Consider the following 15,125-nt stretch of genomic DNA (forward strand, 5'->3'; position numbering starts at 1 on the left):
ATCTACTGTTGATTGGCTAAGGAATACAGAAAGAACTTAACAATTCTGAACTACAAATCAGTGGGAAAGCAGATTTACTGAAGAAAGAATGTTGAAAAGTGAAAAAAATACTTATGCACATTTTGCACATTCTGGGGCAGAAAAAGCAGAAGGTGCACCTGTGGTGCACAGAGCGTAAGAAAGATCCAATTCAGTGGGATTAACTGTGATCTGTCTCCAAAGGCTTGTTACTGAGCAGATAACTGGCACTGAGGCCAGCTTGCCTGGAACAACTGCGGTACTCTCCAAAACATAGCGCATGGACATTGTCTCACAAGTTGTTTCTGGCCCATTAAACTTCTCTGCCATGTCCAGGGATTATTGGGAGTGGAGGAAGAGCGTGTTGTTTGGCATATCCAAAAGTATTCTGATAGCAATAGCACAAGCTTAATTCTATGGATCAGTAGATTCCCCGGTGCAGGGGAGTTCTCTGGCAGTGTTTAATTTAGTAATGTACTTGAAGCTACAGATGATTGAAAGGACTAAAACTGGAGAAGGGCCCTCAAAGTACTCTTGTCTCAAGAGAGAGTCCAGGGAAGGGCAACAAAGATGACTGGGGGATTGGAGCATCTCTCTTATGAGGAAAGGCTGAGAGAGCTAGGACTCTTTAGCCTGGAGAAAAGAAGGCTGAGGGGAGACCTAATTAATGCCTATAAAAATCGTGAGGGGTAAGTGTAAAAAGGATGGAGTCAGACTCTTTTCAGTAGTTCCCAGTGACAGGACAAGCAATTGGCACAAGCTGGAACAAAGGAAGTTCCATTTACATAAAAGGAAAAACTTCTTTACAGTGATGGTGACAAAGCACTGCAACAGGCTGCCCAGGGAGTCTGTAGAATCCCCTTCTCTGGAGACATTCAAAACCTGCTTGGGTACAGGCCTGTCTAATGTGCTCCATGTGATCCTGCTTGTGCAGTGGACTAGCTGATCTCTAGAGATCCATTCCAGCTCTGACAGTTCTGTGATTCTGTAATGTAAAGACATGAAAAAGACTGAAGAAATTTTGAGGATTGCTGTCATGGCATATTTGACCCAAATACAAAGATTGACAAAAAAATACCTATAAAAAAATTGAAGACGAAAAATGTTTTCTTCATGTTCTATAGATTCTCTTCTGGTGATTGTAACATTGGCAGTAGTACTAGCATTATGGACAAATGTTTGTAAGGGAGCAAATTACAGTGTCTGGCCAGTTCATGACTCATATATGTCTGTCATAACTGTAGTCACAGCTTTTAGGAGCGCACTGACTTCTGTATTTGCCTGTTACCCTTGTCAGTGAAGAAAAAGCCATGATCCCAGGTTTCTTTCCAGCTGGGTAAGATTTTTATACTACTCAGGAGATGAAGCTCATCAGTGTTTTGGTCACTGGAGAAAAACTGAGCACCCATTTAAGGCTCTTCACTAAACGGTGTATAATCTAGTCACCAAGCAATCCAACTTTCCCCCACTATTAGTGTAGGCTTCATGCTGAATCATAAAATCATCTTGGTTGGAAGGGACCTTGAAGATCATCAAGTCCAACCATAACCTAAATCCCCCTACCATAACCTAATTTACGTGTTCAGTTCATGTCACTAAGCACTATATATTTCTTTTAAACCATTCCAGGGATGGTGACTCCTTTACCTCCCTAGGCAGCGTGTTCCACTGTCCAGTCACTCTTTCCATAAAAAAATTCTAATATCCAGTCTAAACCTCCCCTGGTGCAGTTTCAGGCCATTTCCTCTTGTCCTGTCATTATTCACTTGAGAGAAGAGGCCAACTCCCACCTGCCTACAACCTCCTTTCAGGTAGCTGTAGAGAGCAATGAGGTCTCCCCTCAGCCTCCTCTTCTTCAAACTAAACAATTTCAGTTCCCTCAGCCTCTCCTCATAGAACTTATTCTCCAGACCTTTCACCAGCTTGGTAGCTCTCCTCTGGACACACTTGTCATGGTTTGGGTCCAACATGACAACAAAGGAGCAGCCCCATGGCTGCTCACTCAACTCCCCACACACACACACACTCTGGGATGAGGAGGACAAAGCTCATGGGTTGAGACTAAGGACAAAGAGGGTTCTTCACTGGTTAAGGTCCCAGGCAAAACAGACTCAACTTGGGGAAAAAATAATTTAATTTCACACTAATCCAATGCACACAGGACACAGACAACACAAAGAGCATTGCTTGCACATGTTACCCCCTCCCTCCCTTCTTCCCAGGCCCAAATCTCTTTGATCCTGGTTTCTCTCCCTCCTTCCCCCCAGTGGCACAAGGGGACAGGGCTTGGGGTTTAGAGTCACAGGCTGGTGGTTCTTGCTGCTCCATCCTCATGAAGAAGGATTCTTTACAGTCCTTCCCTGCTTCCCCACAGGGTCCCTCCCATGGGAGAGAGTCCTCCACAAACCTCTCCTTCCTGAGTCCTTCCCACGAGGTCCAGAGCAAGCTGCTCCAGCCCGGGCTTCTCACAGAGTCCCGGGCTCCTTTGGGAACAGCTAACTCCCCTGGCGCTGGGGTCTTCCAGGGCTGTGTAACCAGAGTCCACTGGCAGCAAATCCACTGGCCACAAAATCCAAGTCCAGTGGCCAAGTTCACCCCTCCTGGCGCCTTCAGGGAATGCTCCACCACGTTCCTCCATGAGTGCAGGGGGACAGCTGCCATCTCACCATGGGTTGCAGAGAAACTTCTGCTTGGGCTCCTTCTTCCCCTTCTTCCTCGCCAACCACCAGTACCACTCCCCTCCACCAGCACAGCACTTCTCTCTAAGTGCTCCTCTGCTGAGGTGTTAACTCAGTTCTTTCGTATGTTAATTGCAGAGGTGCATCTATTGTCCCTGTAATGGCTCCTTGGCTGGTTTTGGAGCAGGGGGAGCTTCTCAGCTTCTTACCAGAGCCACTCCTGTGGCCCTTCCCCCACTACCAAAAAACCACACCAAACCAAACCATAAAAACGCTGCAGCAACATGACATCCTTCCTGTAGTGAGGGGCCCAGAACTCAACACAGTACTCAAGGTGTGGCCTCACCAATGCCAAGTACAAGGGTAAAAAATTACCTCTCTGCTCCTGCTGGCTACACTATTCCTGATGCAGGCAAGGATGCTTGGGTGGTAGTCTTCCAATGGACTGACTAAATACAAAATCCATTATTACACTTCGAGTGCCAAAACCCAAGCAGTATCAATTGTGAAAAAAAGTAGAATTTCAGAAAACTTCCTGCTTTAAGCAGTTCAGTGTCCAAAGACAGGACCTTAGACCTCAATGACTATTTTGAGCTTGATACTGTGTGTAAAATCTAGTGATTCAGACCATAAAACAATGAAACATTCAGGAACCTTTAGGCACAAAATTGTCTGTAGGAACAGTACTGAGTTTTAGTCTGTTTTTCAGGTTAAGCTACTGAAAGCTTCTTGAGGTCACAAATAGGTTGGGGGTGGGTTTTTTTTAATTATTATTTCTGCTTTTTCAAAATACATAAAGAATTATGAATCCTTTGTCATAATAATTATTGATTCTTCAGAAAAAAACTGTCTACTTGTGAAATTACAAGGTTATTTCTTCAAATTATGCTGGCAGTGACTCCTGTGTAGTACTTTGTTTCCCATAAGGTTATGAAGATGTAATTAAAATATAATTTTTTGTGCAAATGGGTCTTCACTACTTAGCTCTTTTATTGACGATGCACAAAAACAGATTAAGGTTGAGCTCATTTTTATGATGCATTTGGTTCTGCATGGCTGATACGAATAACATTTTTTTAAAGACTGTTACTCAGTCAAGGGCAAATGGTAGTGAATATACAACAGAAATAAAACTTTTCAGGGCATTTTTAGAGCAAAGCTGGATTTGGAACTGATTCTTTAAAGCTGAATACAAACATCAAAAAGCAATCTAGAAGGTGGTGAAACTAATTTGAAAACAGAGCAAGTAAAAAAGTAAAAAGGTTTTTAGATTAATATTTTCTGATTGAAATATTAGAACATTGTCTTCAGAAGCTCTCTGGATTCTTTAAGGATCTTCTTGCTGTCTGGTACACACACAGGTGTACCATTTCCCTTTGTGTCTCAGAATGGAGAACAGGCCACCCAAGCTCACAGTCTGATATACAGGCCACAAGGCTGCTGTTTACCATGCAGATGCAAGGGTAATCCAGTTAAATAGAGTAATACTTCCCATTCCCTGCATCAGAAGAGAGTAAGGCTTTGAACTAATTCTGGGGAATGGAGAAGAGTGTTTGTTTTCCTACCAGTTTGTTTTTGGAACCATTCATAGATGTGATTCAGATTGCTTCAGCTTGTCAGATTTAGTTCCTTGACTGTGGTAGTGGACCACTCTGAGAGGAAGGAGTATCTCAAGGAAGCTGTTCTAGTTGGAGATGTCCCTGCTTATTTTAGGGTAGTTGTACTGGATGACCTTTAGAGGTTCCTTCCAAAGCAAGACATTTCTATGATTCTATGAAATTGGAGATCAGGATTAAGCCTCCTAATGTGGTTGTGTTTTTACAGTGTTACTGTAAAACAGGTAATGCTAAACATTAAAGAGGAGGAGCTCAGATGAGAGGTGAAGCAGTTACTAGGAGACAGGCTTTAGATGGTGCTTTTTATGAAAATAATACTTATCCTGGCAGCTTTTTAAGGGTCACCCACATGTTTGGTATGTGAATCTGTAGACAGTTAGTAGAGATTCATTGAGAAACCTTGTAATTCTCTCATTTTAGGATTTGAATTAGTGTTGATACTCCTTTGGTGTTGGTTTCTTATCCGGCTTGTTGTATTCATATGGTATTTGCAGAGTTTTTTTCACTTCTGTTTGCCCTTTGTTTTTATGAAGACCACAAGATCTTATTGAAATTGTTGTAGCAAAATATATTCAGCTGGTATACATCACTTGTGCTTTCAGGTGTTTCAGTGGTAGCAACCAATTATTTCTGTCACCAGGTAGCTAGTAAATGGCGGAGAGGTCATTTGTCCTAGAAAGATCTGATCAAATTGCTGTGCTTTCTTTATAATACATTTGAGGCTTATTTTATTCTAGAATTTTTTTTCAAACCTTTTAAGTGTACCCTGAGGAGAGTATCAGAAAGATTGTACAGAGTCACCCACAGGTCACTGAAAATACAAAAGTTTAAAAGAAAGCTTTGTTTACAGTTTTTCTTTTTGGGAAAAAAAAAAAAAAAAATTAAAAATGAAGAAAATGTCCAGAGAGCCTGGGTAGCTCCTCATGAAAAATGTCAACTTAAATCCCAGTACTAACACTGAAATTCAGCTGCTGCTTTCAGCCCACTTCATTAGTATCACAGAAGAAAGAAACACACTTGAACAAGAATTCTGCCTCTTTCAATCTTAAATTTCTATTACCAAAAATTTGCATGGTCTCCTTCATACATTGTAGCTGTGCAGCTATTTTATATGATGGACTAAACTTGCCCTCTTGTCATTAAGTGCCTTTATAGCTTTGCAATACCTTGTTAACCTTTTTAAATATTCTGTACATGGTTCAAATTTGATAGCCTTTTCTTAACTAGATAAACTTTCACTTTCTCAAATGTGTAAGAAATGGTTCTTCTTTGTAAGAAATGATTACAGCTATAAAGACCTAAATTTCTAACTTCATTTAAGCACTGTTTGTTGTTTGGTTGTTTTGGTTATTTTTTATTTAAATGGTGCTCACATTGCCTATTCTTTCTTAATTTATTTTTAATGCTATACATGTAGTTTGTGTTTATGTACATTTACTGTCTAACAATTTTTTTTTTTTCAAGTTAGTAATTTGAATACGCAGGTATTTCTGCAATAACATGTGACTGAGAATATTAATACAGTTTATCAACTGAAGTCCAAACCATGAAATGGGCTCTTCTGTGTTTGCTATTTTTAGCAGTGCTTGCTTGCTTCAGTTAGTTCCTTTATGAGCAAAATACAAACCACAATTACCAGTGAAGCCAGATTATATAAAAACCTGCGGAAGAATATGTACACACATCTGAAGATCTTGCAGTACTATACAATGTTACTTTTTAAGCAAAGTTCTTAACTTACATATTCTTTCTCCAGCCAATGCAAGGGGTATTGGTCTCAGCTGTTGAACACAGTATTTTGGCAGTTCCACATGATGGTCACAGATGGTAGGTGAGTAAAATCTCCTAGCCTGCACTCTAGGAATAAACTTTTTGCATGTGTATGGCCTTGTACTGTTGTAGCACTTCCAGGTAGTCCCCTTTGAGTGACCATCATGGCCCAAATACGGCCATAACCAGGAATGCTTAAAACTCAGTAGTCAGGAAACGCCGTTAAGCTAACCAAACTGAAGCAAGGGTAAATAAGCAAGAGTTTAAACCATAACCCTGAGTTCTGTGCATGAACTTCCCTTAATTTCGAGATTCTGTAGGTTACGTTTCAGGGTCAGTGTGTTTAAGAGGTATTACAGGTTTTCTAGTCTGTGTAGGTTCTTATACTGTGGGTTCTTAGCGCCACAGATCCTTGAAATCTTTCAGTAGTCATTGAGCAATCTGACTTATGCTGTGATCTCAACCTCTCTTCTGGGGAAAACTGTAGGCAGTGAGATGTTTTGGTAGAAATTTTTCTGCTCCCACGTTATCCACCCCCTGTGTATTATTCACACTGCTATCTATTTTCCTTAACAGCAGGATCAAGAAGCTAAGTCGTGTAGGTAGTGTGAGACAGTGAGATCTTTGGTAATTGTCATTTCCAGGAGAGATTAATTCCAGTCAGCTGCACAAACACACGTTAGTGTGGCAGGATACATGTGTTTTGGGTTTGGTTTTTTGGTTTGTTTTTTTCACTAGACTCATCACCAAACTGAAAATTTGTTTCCATAAGGCCTGCCTTATGTTCTGAAGCATTCTTTTTATGATCCTTTCTAGCATTTCTTGTGATGGTATATTGCTATATATGAAAAGCCTCCCTATTTTCTTACTTTTTTTAGCAGTGCTACTTCAGCTGTGTGGTTGCTAGAGAGCAACAGAACTCACAGAATCTCTCTTTGGAAGTGAGACGGTTGCCATGACAATGCTCCCAGCTGCTTCTTGTCCCAGATGAGAAAGTAATTTTTAGACTCCTATGTTACAAGGTTAAGCTACAATGTTTTAAACTAAACAGTATAGCTAATAGATTCAAATCAAATATAAACACATTGCTTCTTAAAAATATTTGGCCTAATAATCAGCTAAAAATTGTTGAATCATTTTTTTTGCTATTTGTTTTTTATCAGATACTGAAGGTAAAACTGATGCATTGAGATGGAAAACATTTTCATCTTACTGATTTTATTAAATGTCTTTTTTTGTAGTAGAAATTACACTGAAAGCTGACTGATACCTAGATAAGGAGTATTCAATTAAAATTGAATTCTATTTTGCAAAATGCCATATCTGGATCAAACCTGAAATGCTAGATACTTTTAAGGTTTATTACCTCTGAAGTCCAGAAAGTTGATCACGAAAGTGTTGGTTGTTTAGTGGTCTCTAGTCAACCTCACTTTGAACAGTATTATCACCAACACTAGTTCAGTTAAGTCATGCTGTGCCTAGCCAGTATTAAAAACCTCCAAGCATGGAGGTTACATAACCTGTCTGGGAAAGCTGTTTCCATGCTGCACTGCTCATGGTAAACAAGCTTTCCCAAATGTCCATTTTAAGCCTCCCAAGTCAGAGGCTGTTGTCATTCCACCATGTAATTGTTAGACTATGTGATTAATTACACTAAACACTAGAGCTTGATGAGGTTCAGCTGAGTAGTGACAGGCAGAGGAACCTTAGTTAACCTAATCAGTGAAAACTGGAAGACAGGGACTTAACTGCTTGTAAGACTACCAAAGGAGAATGATTAGACCATTATTGCTGGTGTGAAACCCAAAGAAACTCTCCCAGAACTCCTTACAGACTTAAGTATTGCCTACAGGGGAGTTGGTATTGGGTGCAGGGAGAAAGGCACTTTGGAATTGTTTCAAGGTTATTATGAGATGCATTAAATGGGACTGTGGGAATATGTGAAACTTTACGTGGAATGTTTAGAGGAAGGACCAAAGGGAGAGATTGGTGTTGCAAGGATGAATAAGCCTGCTTATCATCCTCTGTTTTTTTCAGTTTTCTTAGTTTATAAGTCTTGAAATGTGTCTCACTGTTGTTTCTCTTAAGTTTTTCCCCTTTCTAAATTATTGGGCAGAGCAGAGGCCTATCTGGGGCTTCCGTGACTTCTAAAAGGTAATTGCAAATGGTTCAGAGAGGAATTTTGCTAGTTCATAAGGTGCCTGTGGAATTTCACCTGTCCTTGCTGCTTTGAAAATACCTAGCTTCATCAGTATCTTTGAGATGTTTTTCACCTAATCTGGCCTCCAGTCCTATTCCTTCATTAAAATTAATTTCACTAAGTATCTGTTCAGTGTATAGGTATTCTGCAACAAAAAAAGGTGTCAAATCTGTGCTATCTGCCCTCTCATTAAATAATGGATTTGGGGCTTTGACTCAAAGTGTATTTACAGAATATTTGTATGGGTTTTTTATGTCTCTTGCTAAAAGTGACCTTTTAAATACTAACCTCTAATTTCATCCTACTCTGCTATTGAGTAATTAATATATATTCACTCTTAGGAATTTGTCCTTTTATTCCTGTAGGTTGTACTTCATTCTGACTTTGAAATTTTTAAAGAACTCTTGAACCAGACCTTCTGAGCTTTTAGTATGGTGCCTGTCTTTCTTAAATAGAAATAGTTTGTCACTTCTCCTTCATTATATTACCTTTTATTAAAGAGCCTTTCTCTTCTTAGCAAGAGAGGATAGGAAAGAGCTGCTTAAGTTTCTTGGTCTGCTGTTCTGTTTTGTGGGTTTTTAAAAATATATTGTACTTACAATGGTACACATCTTTTTCCTTTCCTCAGAAACACAAATTCTACCATATTAAGATAGTTTCCACCTAAATTGCATTGCACACAAATCCTCGCCAGCAGTTTTCACCTGCAATCATTGTATCTGGCAATTTCTGCCACCTTTAGAACGAAAAAAATAATTTACAAGATGTTTTATGATACTGTTTTCCAAAGCTACCTGAATAATTTAGGTTTTTTGTTGCCACTAGTTCTATCTGTCAGCTAACCAAACAATTATTTTCCAGTATCTTCCATGATGATGGATTTGGATGACTGTTTCAAGTTAGGTTCTTTTCAGTGTTTTGTTGGAAGTGAACCCTTTTCAATTCAGTTAAGTTTCTATGTCTTTAGAATTTAGCCTATTTTTTGACATGAAAAATATGTTTTTAGTCTTCTTGGAATATTTTAATGGAGAAAGCTGAAAAAAAAGTTGCTGAATGTTTGAATTGTCAGATGTTTCTAAGAGGGAAGTATTTGTTGTCTTGAATGTTCAGTCAAAAATATATACCTTGCTCCATTTCCCAAATAGTGGTTAATTTCACAAATAAACAATGTCTAAATAGATATTTAGGAGCTGTATTGAAAATAGTCTTGTATGCAATATGTTTCAGCAGTTAATAACTGCTTTCTACATTATTAGACAAAACACACACTTCATATGCCATTGCTAGCTCAGAAGGTCAAGAACAAGTAAAAACTCCTACTAACACTTGTTTTTTTACTAAACCTATACAAAGATATCAAAGTCCATTTAGCCAAGGTTGCAAAGCAATTCAAAGTCACTCAAAATGCAGTAGTATTTCTATGGCATGTTTTTGTTGTTTGTTGATTTGTTGTGGTGTTTTTTGTTTGTTGGGTTTTATTTGGGGGGGTGAGTGGGACAGGCTTGTTTTGTTTTTTCTCAAAGCAATCACTTGTGCTGCACACCCATAAAACTTCTTTCCCTTAGTGAGCCCTTTTTTATATGTTTAAAGTGTTTTGCCTTGTTAGAACTCTATCTCTTAGGTTCCTTGGTATGCTGAACAAGATTATTGCATGGAAGTTAGCATTTTTACATGTTTCTGGTAACAATGCAAAGCCATAAATCACTCATCTCAAGTCTTTTGAAGACCTTGGATATGCAAGTTGCTAGCCTGGGTCAGCACCTTTCCCATAATAACAGAGGCTGTCTTGGGCGCAGTGATCACAAAATGGTAAGACTGCTCTATTCTTGGAAAACTAGGAGGAGGGTCAGTAGAACTGCTACCCTGGACTTACAGAGGGCAGATTTTGGCTGGTTTAGAAGACTGGTTGACAGAGTCCCTGGGGAGGCAGTTCCAAAGGGCAAAAGAGTTCAGGAAGACTGGACGTCCTTCAAGAAGGAATTCTTGAAGGCACAGGAGCAGACCGTGTCCTTGTGAAAAAACAAACTGGCAGGGAAGAGGACCAACCTGGCTGAACAGAGAGCTTTGGTTGGAACTCAGGAGAAAAAAGAAAAAAAAAAGTTTATGACCTTTGGAAGAAGGGAAAAGCAGCTCAGGGAGACTATAAGGATGTTGTTAGGCTATGCAGGGAGAAAATGAGAAAGGCCAAAGTCCAACTAGAATTGAATCTGGCTACTGACATAAAAGACAGGAAAAAGTGTTTCTATAAATATATTTGCTACAAAAGGGGGCTAAAGAGAATCTTCATCCTTTATTGGATGCAGGAGGAGACATAATGGCAAAGAATGAGGAAGAGGCTGAGATACTTGATGCCTTCTTTGCCTCAGCCTTCAGCAGTAGGACCAGTTATTCTCCAGGTACCCAGCCCCCTGATCTGGAAGAACAAGGAGCAGAATGGAGCCCCTGAAATTGAAGGAGAAGTGGTTTGTGACCTGCTACATTGCTCAGACACACACGAGCGTGTGGGGCTGGATGGGATCTACCCAAGGGTACTGAGAGAGCTGTTGGAAGTGCTCACCAAGCCACTTCCCATCATTTATCGGCAGTTCTGGCTAACAGGGGAGGTCCCAGTTGACCAGAGGTGGGCAAATGTGACACCCATCTACAAGAAGGGCTGGAAGGTGGATCCAGGGAACTAGAAGCCTGTTCAGTTTGACCAGGTGATCAGGCCCAGTTAGCATGGGTTTATGAAAGGCACGTCCTGCTTGATTAACCTGTTTTCCTTCTGTGACAAGGTGATCTGCTTAGTGGATGAGAGAAAGGAAAAGCTGTGGATGTTGTCATCTTGGACAAAAAAAAAAAGCCTTCAACACAGTAAAGCTTTTAACATGGTTTCCCACAGTATTCTCTTGGAGAAACTGGCTTCTTATGGCTTGGATGAGTGTACGATTTGCTGGGTAAAAAGCTGGCTGGATGGCTGGGCCCAAAGAGTTGTGGTGAACAGAGTTAAATCCAGTTGGTGAACGATCACAAGTGGTGTTCCCCAGGGCTCAGTGTTGGGACCAGTTCTCTTTAATTTATTTATTAGTGATCTGGATGGTGGTACTGAATGCACCCTCCATAAGTTTGTAGATGGCACCAAGTTGGGTGGGAGTGTTGATCTGCTTGAGGAAGGCTCTGCAGAGGGATCTGGACAGGCTGGATCAATGGGCTGAGGCCAATTGTACAAAGTTCAAAAAGGCTAAGTGCTGGGTCCTCCACTTGGGCATACCCCATGCAATGCTACAGGCCTGGGGAAGAGTGGCTGGAAAGCTGCCCAGAGGAAAAGGCTGTGGGGGTGTTGGTCAACAGCCAGCTGAATATGAGCCAGCAGTGTGCTCAGGTGGCCAAGAAGGCCAACAGCATCCTGTCTTGGATCAGAAATAGTGTGGCCAGCAGGACTAGGGAAGTGATTGTCCTTCTGCATTCAGCACTGGTGAGGCTGCACCTCAAATACTGTGTTCAGTTTTGGGGAGTTCACTGCAAGAAGGACATTGAGGTGCTGGAACATGTTCCAAGAAGGGCAACTAAGCTAGAGCACAAGTCCTATGAGGAGCAGATGAGGGAACTGGAGTTGTTTAGTCTGGAGAAAACAAGGCTGAGAAAAGACCTTATTGCTCTCTACAACTAACTGAAAGGAGGTTGTAGTGAAGTGAGGGTCGGTCTCTTCTCCCAAGTAACAAGTGATGTTAGAAATTCTCTAAGTTGCAAATGCTAAAAGTGGAGAGAATATGTTCTTAAACTTTTCTCTGTGGTGCTATTGTCAGGGAAAAGATACTGTTCTGACTCCCTGTGATCATCATTGTGTATAATAAAGCATTGCTTGTATTTGAAAAATGAAGATAAGTACCACTGAGTTTTAAATGTTACAAGCAAATCTTCCCAAAAACATTTCTTATGTGTAGTTATTTAATTATGCATGAAATACAAATCCTCACATTTTGTGCTTTCACTGAGGATGAATTATTGAAGAACAGAAATTATGCATAGTACAAATCCTCAAGTAGAGCTTGCACAGGACTTAAATGCTCCATCAGTTTTAATTGTGGCTTGTTTCAGGGATAGAATCTGAACAAAGTAGGTTGCAGGCTGGATCAAGAAGCACAAAAAACTCCAATGTCGGCTCATCTTGAAGAAGGTAAATGATAGATTAGACATCATCTAAAGACCGTGCAGATAGACAGTACAACTTTCATATACATATATAACAACAAGTACTTCATCTAATTAATTATTTTTTACCTGAATTAACATTAATTTACTATTGTTAATCCAAATGAACTGAAGTAGAAACCTGTTGACCAGCCCATTCTGCTTATTGCTTTTTCCTTTTTTATAGCTCTGAGACACTGCTGCTGATTCATTGGCATACTTCATTGACATGAAGTAACAAGAGGGTTATGGTTTGTTCCTAATGCTTAAAGGGTCTAGAGCACCTGTCTTACAAGGAGCAGCTGAGTGAACTGGGATTGTTTAGTCTGGAGAAGAGGGGGCTGAGGGGAGACTTTGTCGCTTCCTACAAATACCTGAAAGGAGGACATAGGGAGGTGTTGGTCTCTTCTCCCTAGTAACTAGTTAAAGGATGAGAGGAAATGGCCTGAAACTGCACTAGGGGAGGTTTAGATTGGATATTAGGACAAATTTATTTACTGAAAGACTAGTCAAGCATTATAACAGGCTCCCAAGGGAAGTGGTGGAGTCACCATCCCTGGAGGTGCTAAAAAAGTGTGTAGATGTGGCACTTAAGGACATGGTTTAGTGGATGTGGTGGTGGGCTGATGGCTGGACTTGATGTCATGACCCGAGTAGGGCATCCCAGGGAGATTCAGATTGGACCCCCTTGCTTTCTGAACTCCTTCTCAGAGAGGAGCCTCAGTGCAGCAGGATCCAACCTTTGTCTCAGACCTTGCCCTTCCAAGGAGATTGATTAAAATGTTATGGTCTGAGGAAATGCTCGACCATCTGATACCTCTTGATCAGATTAAGGTGAGACAACACTCAAGGTCTATATTTGAATATTAGGTTTGCTTAAAGCTATAGAAGGAATACAGATACTTCAATTATTATCTTAGGCTGCATGATCATAAAGACTGACAATTAGATCACAAGAGTACAATACATATATGCTTAAGCTGTGCAACCTGAGAAAAAATCATGGTTAGGCCTTGCATTACTTAATGATGTTAGGAAGGAAGAGAGAGAGAAGAAAAGTTTAGAGATAGATAATAGAAAATCACCAGTCCTGGATCCAGTGTTGGGTCAGCCAGTGGGGGAGAGTTGGTGTCAGTCAGGCTCCCCAAGCCCACCATTGCAGCCCCCTGTTTTATAGGCAGTCTCCTTGTTTCGCAAGGATGAGCAAATGTGTTTGAGTCATAAGGCCCAGCAGCTGGAGTGGACCTGCCCCCTCCACCCTTCCATCCTTATCTCATTTGCTGTACATGCAGCCTCAGGCCATATGCAGGCCACCAATACAGTCTCAATCCTCTCAGGCAGGCCTTTTGGGATGCAAACAGAACTTTGTTTAGGGGTTACAATGGCGTTTCAACACCAATTCCAGCAAGTATATGTCCTGAGGGCTGGTCCCTCACAGTTGATCCTACAGGTCTTTTCCAACTGTAATGATTATATGATTTTAGGATTCTAAATCAAGTTGTGTCTGTAATTTTAAATGTCACTAGCAGTATAGCATCCAGTTAATTCACCTATGCAAAATGATATAGTACATTTGAGCATCTGCCTGGGGGTCAACATCAGTAAGTAAGCTAAAACCTTCTCATGGTTCTCCATCATTATGTCTATTTATTTATTTATCAAGGAAATTCAATGTAATTACTATGCTGTTTTAATCCTTACAGAAGAACTTTGTACTTTATATTTCATACATTCTTACTTCCAAGTGTACTATGTCAGAGCAAAGTCCACCAAAGTAAGCACACAGTGTGAAATAATGAAGATGAAATTTTGCTGCATTTGAGATAGCGTGTTGGAGCTCATTTATTCACCTGGACTTAAGTAGCAGGCAAAGTACAATTGTAGAGAGTGAGCTCATTTGTTTTTGTGTAATTTTTCTTTGCCAGGCTTCTCTCGAAAGAGGTAAGGTGCCTTGCCTAGTGATGCTTTCTCAGTTGCCTTCTTAATGATACCAAGTTCTATTCTGGAATTAAATTGATTGATAAATTATTTCAATGTGTAAATATGAAGGAAGAAAAAAACACTGACTCACTCAAAAATGCTAAAAGAAAAAAACAGTTAAAAAAATAACTTCAGGTCCAAGTACAGATTTCCTGAAGTTTATTAATGCTTGTGGGTTAGGTTTTGATTTTAAGTAATGTATACTGTAACTACTATAACTACTAAAAGCAACAAAAATAGAAGCTTTCAGGAAAAAGAATGCATAACAGTGGGAAATGCAGACACAGCAGAGCTTAAATACTTTAAGAGAAACCCTGTGTTGAATTTCATGGAAGGTAGTCTTCCAGTTCATTACAATCCTAATGTCAAAAACAACCAGCTTTGCATAAATAGCAAATTGTATGTTAATAGTAAATCAGAATTATTACCTAATAGTTTTAGGTGGAGTAGAAAATTCCGTTTTGCTGGTTTTCTGTATGGTGAGTTTAAAAATTAACTCTCAAACCTGAACTTTGTTACAATAATTTATCTTGAACATTTTTTTTTTTATGTGCTGATTTTTTTTTTTTCACTCTGGAAAACTGTTTGTTAAATTAACTGCTAAGCCATTAAATTTATAAGAAATGTGGCTCTGTTGCAATATAAACCACTATGGAGAAGGGTACTGGCCTCTCTAGACCCTGTGCTGGCACT

The sequence above is a fragment of the Apus apus genome, chromosome 5 (genome assembly GCF_020740795.1).
Source record: "Apus apus isolate bApuApu2 chromosome 5, bApuApu2.pri.cur, whole genome shotgun sequence".
Classification (NCBI taxonomy): Eukaryota; Metazoa; Chordata; class Aves; order Apodiformes; family Apodidae; genus Apus; species Apus apus.